Source organism: Cetorhinus maximus, chromosome 7 (genome assembly GCF_964194155.1).
Source record: "Cetorhinus maximus chromosome 7, sCetMax3.hap1.1, whole genome shotgun sequence".
Lineage (NCBI taxonomy): Eukaryota > Metazoa > Chordata > Chondrichthyes > Lamniformes > Cetorhinidae > Cetorhinus > Cetorhinus maximus.
In genome coordinates this window covers 89,234,156-89,243,759 of record NC_135885.1, presented here as the reverse complement: position 1 = coordinate 89,243,759, position 9,604 = coordinate 89,234,156, and the positions used below count along the sequence as shown (strand labels likewise).

Sequence of the window (9,604 nt, the reverse complement as noted above, 5' to 3'; positions counted from 1 at the left end):
GTGGGGGACTTCAATGTCCTCACCAAAAGTGACTCGGTAGCACCACTACTGACAATGCTGACTGACTCCTAAAGGACATAGCTGCTAGACTGGGCCTGTGGCAGGTGGAGAGGGAACCAACAAGAGGGCAAAACCTTCTTGACCTCATCAATCTACCTGTTGCAGATGCGTCTGTCCATGACAGTATTGGTAAGAGTGACTACCACACAGTCCTGGAGGAGATGAAGTCCCGTCTACACAGTGAGGATTCCCTCCATCGTGTTGTGTGACACTGCCACTGTGCTGAATGGGATAGATTTCAAACAGATCTAGCAACTCAAAACTGGGCATCCATGAGATGCTGTAGACCATCAGCAGCAACAGAATTATACACAATCACAATCTGTAACCTGATGGTCTGGCGTATCCCCCACTCTACCATTACCATCAAGCCAGGGGGTCAGCCCTGGTTCAGTGAAGAGTGCAGGAGCACATGCCTGGAGCAGCAACAGGCATACCTAAAATGAGGTGAAGCTACAACGCAGGACTACTTGCATACCAAACAGCGTGCGATGGAAAGTGGTGAGTGATTCCACAACCAAGGGATCGCATCTAAGCTCTGCAGTCCTGTCACATCCTGTCGTGAATGGTGGTGGACAATTAAACAACTAACCAGATGAGGGGGGTCCACAAATATCCCCATCCTCAATGATGGGGGAGCCCAGCAGAAAAGTGCAAAAGACAAAGCTGAAGCATTTGCAACCATCTTCAGCCAGGTATGGCAAGTGGATGATCCATCTCGGCCTCCTCCTGAGGTCCCCAGCATCATAGATGTCAGTTTTCAGCCAATTCGATTTATTCCATGTGACATCAAGAAACGGCTGAAGGCTGGATACTGCAAATGCTATGGGCCCTGACAACATTCCAGCAATAGTTTTTAAGGCTTGTGCTCCAGGATTTGCCTCGGCCCCTAGCCAAGCTTTTCCAGTACAGCTACAACACTGGCGTCTACCTAGCAATATGGAAAATTGGCAGGTATGCCCTTTCCACAATAAGAAGGACAAATACAACCCAGTCAATTATCACCCCATCAGTCTACTCTTGATCATCAGCAATGTGATGGAAGATGTCAAGTGGCACTTATTCAGCAATAGCCTACTTACTGACACTCAGTTTGGGTTCAGCTCCTGGTCTCAGTACAGCCTTGGTTCAAACATGGACAACAGGTGAGCTGAAGGTGAGGCGAGAGTGGCTGCCATTGACATCAAGGCAGCATTTGACCAAGTGTGGCATCAAGGAACCCTAGCAAAACTGCAATTAATGTGAATCAGAAGGAAAACTCTCCACTGGTTGGAGTCATACCTAGCACAAACTAAGATGGTTGTGGTTGTTGAAGGTCAATCATCTCAGTCCCAGAACATCACTACAGGAGTTCCTCAGGATAGTATCCTAGGCCCGCCCATCTTCAGCTGCTTCATCAATGACCTTTCTTCCAACATAAGGTCAAAAGTGGGGATATTTCCTGGTGATTGCACAATGTTCAGCACCATTCGCGACTCCTCCGATACTCGCAGTCCATGTCCAAATGCAACAAGACCTGGAGAATATCCAGGTTTGGGCCGATAAGTGCCAAGTAACATTTGTGCCACACAAGTGTCAGGCAATGACCACCTCCAACAAGAGAGAATCCAACCATCTCCCCTTGACAGTCAATGGCATTACCATCGCTGAATACCCCACAACCAACATCCTGGGGTTACCATTGACCAGAAACTGAACATTCCAGCCATATAAATGCTGTGGCTCCAAGAGCTATTCAGAGGCTGCGAATTCTGAAGAGGGTAACTCACCTCCTGACTCCCCAAAGCCTGTCCATCATCTACAAAGCTCAAGTCAAGAAGTGTGATAGAATACTCTCCACTTGCCTGGATGGGTGCAACATCAACAGCACCCAAGAAACTCAACATCATCCAGAAAAAAGCAGCCCACTTGATTGGCACCCTATCCACCAGCTTCAACATTCACTCCCACAACCTGAGACTTACAGTGGCAGCAGTGTGTGCCATCTACAAGATGCACTGCAGCAACTCACCAAGGCTGTTCGACAGCACCTTCCAAACCCAAAACCTCTACCACCTAGAAGGACAAGGGCAGCAGATGTTTGGGAACACTGCCACCTGCAAGCTGCCCCCCAAGCTACACACCATCCTGACTTGGAACTGTGGCCCAGAACCTCTGCTCTCCAGGTGGATGTACCCGCAAGGTATCAAAAAGATGCACTGGGGGACCCCCTGGAAACCCCCATGCAAGGGCAGCTCAGGAAGTTGAAACTTCTGATGGGCAATTACCCTGCACTAGGAAGCATCCGATACTCTGATTTAAATTGGAGATGTCAGATGGTTCACGCTCTCTTAGCAGATAGTTACCCAGGAAAACTTAGAAGAATTAAAAATACTTCTAACCTCTGGGTAACTATGGTACTGACCCCCCGCCCCCAATCTCCCCACTAGAGCCCAGCTCCCCACTACCCTCCAATGACCACCTGAACCCTCTGACGCCCCAACTACCCTCCTCGATTTCTTCCCCCCAGCTACCTTCTCTGACCCCCTGACTACCCTTTCCAACTCCCCCAACTACCCTCCCACTCCCCTGAGCTCAGACTACCCCCAAATACCAACCCCCTCACTACCAACCCCCCCCACGACTATCCAACCCCCCCCTGTCCCTTACCCACCCCTCAACTACCACCCCTGACTGCCTATCCCCACCCACCTGACTATATCCCCACACTCCTCCCTGACTGCCACCTGACCCCCACCACCATGGCCCCACCCCCACTCCCAGACCCCCTCTAACTACAGCCCGACATGCCCACCGCACCCCATGACCAATTCCCTCTCCAATCACCTGAACACCTCACCCCCTTACCTTACACACTTACCTTTGCCCTGGCTTCTCAAAATGGCTGGGTCCTTTAAACTTACTGCTTTACAGCAGCTAGTGCTGTAAAAAGGGGGCGTGGCTTCACCTCCCCCGATGCTACTGCCCTCCCTTAAACCCCCCTTCCCTGCAGAGGAAGGACTCTGGAGCTGCTGCACTGCACATTTGTCACCAGGCCCGGGTTGGAAGATCGGGCGAGAAATGTGCAACTCCTTACCTGGGTTGCCTCACATCCTTTAAAAAGTACCTGGATGTGCACTTGGCACGTCATAACATTCAAGGCTATGGGCCAAGTGCTGGTAAATGGGATTAGGTAGGTAGGTCAGGTGTTTCTCATGTGTCGGTGCAGACTCGATGGGCCGAAGGGCCTCTTCTGCACTGTGTGATTCTGTGATTCTGTAAGTAAAAAGGAGTGGAATGGCAACCTGACTGATTACTACTCCATTGAAGTTCTGGGTCTATACCACTGACCCTTAACTGTCGCAGGGGCAAAATCCTGGTCCTAAAATGGATGTACATACACCACATGGACTGCAGCGGTTCAAGAAGGCAGCTCACCATCACCTTCTCAAGGGCAATTAGGGATGAGCAATAAATGCTGGCCCAGCCAGCGATGCCCACATCGCTCGAACAAATAAAAAAGATTCATCAACTGAGGGAGGGCAGTTGGTAGTAATCATCTGGAGGTTTCCTGTCCATGTTTCACCTGATGCCTTGAATTTTCATGACACTTGGACTCAGTGTTGAAGATGCCCAAGGTATTCCCTCCCGACACTGTAACTGTGTCGCTACCTCTGGCGGGTCTGTCCTGCTGATGGGACAGGACATACTCAGGATGGTGATGGAGGGGTCTGAGACATTGATTAAAAAATCTGAGATTCATAAGTACTAAAATGAATTTAAAGTGTCAGTAGGCCTTTCCTTCTGTGTGCCAAATTACTGTATTTACATTGTAATTTTTAATTCCATATTATTTATAATTATATCTTTTTAAATTCAGGACCCAAAGTTATGACAATACAAACACCAGGCCAGACTCGAACACAAAGTCCAGACCAGAGTCCAACACAAAAACCAGGCCAGGCTCTAACTGAGGGACCAACAATCTGTGACCCAGATATGTTCATTGATGCCGCCGTTAAAATAAACCAAACTATTTTTTTCTTCAAGAATGGGTAAACAACATATTTATTACATCTCCTGTTAGTTTAACACTATTTATACTATACTCATCTAAACTAAAAACAAGTGGACTGATTTTAACATAAAAGCAAAATACTGCGGATGCTGGAAATCTGAAACAAAAACAAAAATAGCTAGAAAAACTCAGCAGGTCTGACAGCATCTGCGGAGAGGAACACAGTTAATGGTTCGAGTCTGTATGACTCTTCATCAGAACTAAGGAAAAATAGAAATGAAGTGAAATGTAAGCTGGTTGAGAGGGGTGGGACAGGTAGAGCTGGATAGACGGTGTGTATAGGTGGAGGCAAAGAAGAGATTGCCAAAGATGTCATAGACAAAAGGACAAAAAGGTGTTGACGGTGGTGATCTTAACTAAGGAATGTGCTAATGGTGACATTAGGGTAGAAAGCAGGACAAGCTAGTGGCAGATAGCCCTAGTGGGGGTGGGGTGGGGGGAAGGGATCGAAATAGGCTAAAAGGTGGAGATAAAACATTGGATGGAAATAAATTTAAAAATAATAGGTGGGAAAAGAAAAATAAATTTTAAAAAATATTTTAAAAATTATAAATTATTGGAAAAAGGGGAGTCGGAAAGGGGGTGGGGATGGAGGAGGGGACGCTCCTGCTGCTCCTAGCCCCAACAAAAAGAGCTAGACACTTCCTCTTCTAAAGAAAGGTCACAAGACCTGAAACGTTAACCCTGTTTCTCTCTGCAGAGATACTGCCAAACCTGCTGAGCGTGTCCAGCATTTTCTATTTTTATTTCAGATAGTCTGGGGAAGTGGTGGCGTGGTGGTGTTGTCGCTGGACCCAGGGTGATGCTCTGGGGACCTGGGTTCAAATCCCGCCATGGTAGAATATGAATTCAATAAAAATCTGGAATTAAAAGCCTAACGGTGACTGTGAAACCACTGCCAATTGTCATAAAAACCCATCTGGTTCATTAATGCCCTTTAGGGAAGGAAATCTGCCATCCTTACCTGTCTGGCCTATGTGCCTATGTGACTCCAGACCCACAGCAATGTGGCTGATTCTTACATGCCCTCTGAAATGGCCTAGCAAGCCACTCAAAGCGCTACAATGTCACAAAAAAGGAATGAAACCGGATGGATCACCCAGCATCAACCTAAGCACTGGAAAAGACAACAGCAATCTCAGCCCTATCGACACTACAAAGTCCTCCTTACTAATATCTGGTGCCAAAATTGGGAGAGTTGTCGCACAGACTAGTCAAGCAAGAGCCTGACATAGTTATCCTCACGGACTCATATCTTACAGGTAATGTCCCAGACACCACCATCACCATTCCATGGTATGTCAGCAGAGGTAGACGGGAGGGAGATGCCCTGGGAGTCCACTACATTGACTCCAGGCCACATGAAGTCTCATGGCATCAGGTCAACCATGGGCAAGGAAGCATCCTGCTGATTAACACGTACCGCCCTTGCTCAGCTGATGAATCAGTGCTTTGCCATGTTGAACACCACTTGGAGAAAGCACTGAGGGTGGTAAGGGTGCAGAATGTACTCTTGGTGGGGGATTTCAATGTCCAGCACCAAGTGTGGCTCGGTAGCACCGCTACTGACCGAGCTGGCTGAGTCCTAAAGGACAAAGCTGCTAGACTGGGTCTGTGTGGTGGTGAGGGAACCAACAAGAGGGAAAAATGTATTTGATCTCATCCTCACCAACCTGCCTGCCGCAGATGCATCTGTCCATGACAGTATCCAGTAGGAGTGACCACCGCACAGACATTCTGGAGACAAAGTCCCACCATCACATTGAGGATACCCTCCATCATGTTGTGTGGCGCTACCACCATAATAAATGGGATAGATTTCAAACAGATCTAGCAACTAAAGATTGTGTATCCATGAGGCGCTGTGGGCCATCAGCAGCAGCAGAATTGTACTCGAACACAATCTGTAACCTCCTGGCCCGGCATATCCCCCACTCTATCATTACCATCAAGCCAGGGGATCAATCCTGGTTAAATGAAGAGTGTAGGAGGGCATGCCAGGAGCAGAACCAGGCATACATAAAAATAAGGTCTCAATAGCATGACTCCTATTATGACATGTGTTGTCGATTGCACCCTGGATGGCACAGTCCTCTGACTGCCGGCGCCATAGGCACTCTCTGCCTCTGCTTGCTCCTCAACCAAGTGTGAAGTGCCCTCACCAATGTGCACCGACATTCTAGCCGCCAATCTAATGCCCACTGAGGTGCTGGTGTCTGCGCTGGTACCCTGCTCAGAGAGTGGGTGTGACACAGGTGCAGCTGAAGCCCGGTATTCCTCTGGCATCAGGGGTGGCTCTTCGGGCTTCTGTGAACAAGTGCCTGTTGGCAAATCTAAGGGAGACAACGATGTGTCATTAGTTTAAATCATCACACTGTCACTGTGCATGCCAGGCGCCCTGGTGAGACAATGGAGATCTGCATCATGGTGCCATCATCTTTCAATGATCAATGGGGACTCCAATTTTGAGGCTTTCATCAATGATGAGACTACATAAGAATGTCTGCACATTCTGAAACACTCACCTCTGTGCACCGCACTCTTACCTTCGTCAGAGGCCTTTGCCTCTCCACAACTGGCTGAGGTGCATGACGCTCTCCAGCTCCAAGGCACCCTGTTCAAATCTCATCAATATTAGATTTGGTGGGGTTGGGGGGGGGGGGGTCCACCTGTCCTTGACCTCTCTATGTTGTTATTGCTCATCTTCTCCTGAAAGGACAGAGGAGCATTGATTAGCATCTGTTAGAATTCTTTGAGGAGGTAACGAGTAGGTTAGACAAAGGAGAGCCAATGGATGTTATCTACTTGGACTTCCAGAAGGCCTTTGACAAGGTGCCGCACAGAAGGCTGCTCAGTAAGATAAGAGCCCATGGTGTTAGAGGCAAGGTACTAGCATGGATAGAAGATTGGCTGTCTGGCAGGAGGCAGAGAGTGGGGATAAGGGGGTCCTTCTCAGGATGGCGGCCGGTGACTAGTGGAGTTCCGCAGGGGTCAGTGTTGGGACCACAACTTTTCACTTTATACATTAATGATCTAGATGAAGGAACTGAGGGCATCCTGAAGTTTGCAGATGATACAAAGATAGGTGGAGGGACAGGTAGTATTGAGGAGGCGGGGAGGCTGCAGAAGGATTTGGACAGGTTAGGAGAACGGGCAAAGAAGTGGCAGATGGAATACAACGTGGGGAAGTGTGAGGTCATGCACTTTGGTAGGAAGAATAGAGGCATAGACTATTTTCTAAATGGGGAGAGAATTCAGAAATCTGGAGTGCAAAGGGAATTGGTAGTCCTAGTCCAGGATTCTCTTAAGGTTAACTTGCAGGTTGAGTCTGTAGTTAGGAAGACAAATGTAATGTTGGCATTTATTTCGAGAGGACTAGAATATAAAAGCAGGGATGTGCTGCTGAGGCTTTATAAGGCTCTGGTCACACCACATTTGGAATATTGTGAGCAATTTTGGGCCCCGTATCTCAGGAAGGATGTGCTGGCCCTGGAGAGGGTCCAGAGGAGGTTCATGAGAACGATCCCAGAAATGAAAGGCTTAACATATGAGGAACGTTTGCAGACTCTGGTCTATACTCAATGGAGTTTAGAAGGATGAGGGGGGATCTGATTGAAACTTACAGAATACTGAAAGGCCTGGATAGAGTGGACGTGGGGAAGATGCTTCCATTAGTAGGAGAGACTAGGACCCAAGGGCACAGCCTCAGAGTAAAGGGAAGACCTTTTAGAACAGAGCTGAGGAGAAACTTCTTTAGCTAGAGAGTGGCAAATCAATGGAATTCATTGCCACAGAAGGCTGTGGAGGCCAGGTCATTGAGTGTATTTAAGACCGAGATAGATAGGTTCTTGATTGGTAAGGGGATCAAAGGTTACGGGGAGAAGGCGGGAGAATGGGGTTGAGAAACTTATCAGCCATGATTGAATGGCGGAGCAGACTCGATGGGCCGAATGGCCTAATTTCTGCTCCTATGTCTTATGGCCTTATGGTCTTATAGTCCACTCTCTACCTGCGGCGCCATTGCATCCTGGCCAACCCCAGCTGAGAAACACCTGGCAGGGCACATCAGAGTCATGGCCCTCGAGCCACAAGGCACTCAGTCCAAGCAGCCAGGGCTCACCCCCTCGGCTAGCTCCGGTGTCATTGACAATCGGCACTCAGGCTCTAATACCCCTGAGCTCCAAGTGGGGGACAGCCAACCCTTAACATTTGTCCACACTGATCCATGTCAATACAGTACTCACCCTTGCCGAGCACAGCAGGTCGTTGAACCCTTTGCAGCATTGCACCCATGTGCGCAGCACAACATCGTGGCTGCTGACCTCGGTTGCCACCTCCTCCCAAGCTTTTTTAGTCTGGTGCAGTGGCCTCCTCCTGCCATCTCTGGAAACGAGGTGCCCCTCCAAGCAGCCACCTCCTCCAAGAGGACCGTGAGACACTCATCCGAAAAAGGGGGAGCCGAGTGCCCATCCGACCTGCCCTCCCGCCTGGCGTCTCCCTCTGCTGTTGAGGCCATAGCTTCAGTCTCTAGACCGCTGAAAATAATTCTTCCCTGGCAGCCTTCAGGGAGCTGCCTCTGCTGCTTTTAAACTGCCCGTCAGGTCACCATTGGACCCAGCGCCCGATAGGCCCCTTCCCTGCCCTTCCCATCCATTGGGAGACACGTTTCAAGCTGGGTGGGCCTTAGTTGGCCATCTTGCATGAAAGCACAGTCATGGGCCGATTGCGGTCGAGGGCCTTTTTCCCGACTACTCCCAGGCCCACCAATAGCGTGCACCCGCCAAGGGTAAAAGTCAGGTCATGGAATTGAATGGTACTATGATCACTATTTCCCAGTGGATCTTTTGCTATGACATTACTAATTAACCCTGCTTCTTTATATAATTCTATATCCAAGGTAGCATTATCCCTAGTCAGTTTCATAAGGTACTGCTCCAGGAAACTGTCACAGAAACATTCCACAAACTCATCTTCTAGAATACCCTTGACAATTTCATTGGTCCAGTGTATATGAAGACTAGTGTCCCCCACAATTATTGCATTGCCTCTGTTACACATCAATAATTTCCTGTTTAATGCTTTGTCCAACACCACGGCTATTGTTAGGGGGTCTATAAACTACTCGCACTAGCATTTTCTGACTCTTGTTATTCCTAATTTACACCCATACTGATTCTAATTCAAGATCTTCTGAGTCAAGAACTTTCCTCACTAATACCCTTGTTATCCTTTATTATCAGGGCTACCCCCTCCTCCATTTCCATTCTGCCTGTCTTTTTGAAATATTGTGTACCCTGTAATAATTGTGTAATATTTATTTCCAAACCTTAGTCAGGGTGGCCAACTCTTGAAAAAATAAAATAAGGGACACTGCAATAGTGAGGGGGAGAGTGTGGGATGCTGATAGAACAGGAGAGGGGATGCAGGCGAGATTGAGATTTGGGTGGGGTTGTTGCTGATGAGACCGGAGTGGGGCATACCAGTGAG

The 9,604-nt window shown here is 48.4% G+C and overlaps 1 pseudogene; it reads left to right on the top strand.

The window, feature by feature from the left end:
* The first annotated feature begins 551 nt into the window (after window positions 1–551).
* LOC144682424 (stromelysin-1-like) overlaps window positions 552–9,604 on the top strand; it is a 131,448-nt pseudogene continuing 122,395 nt past the window's right edge.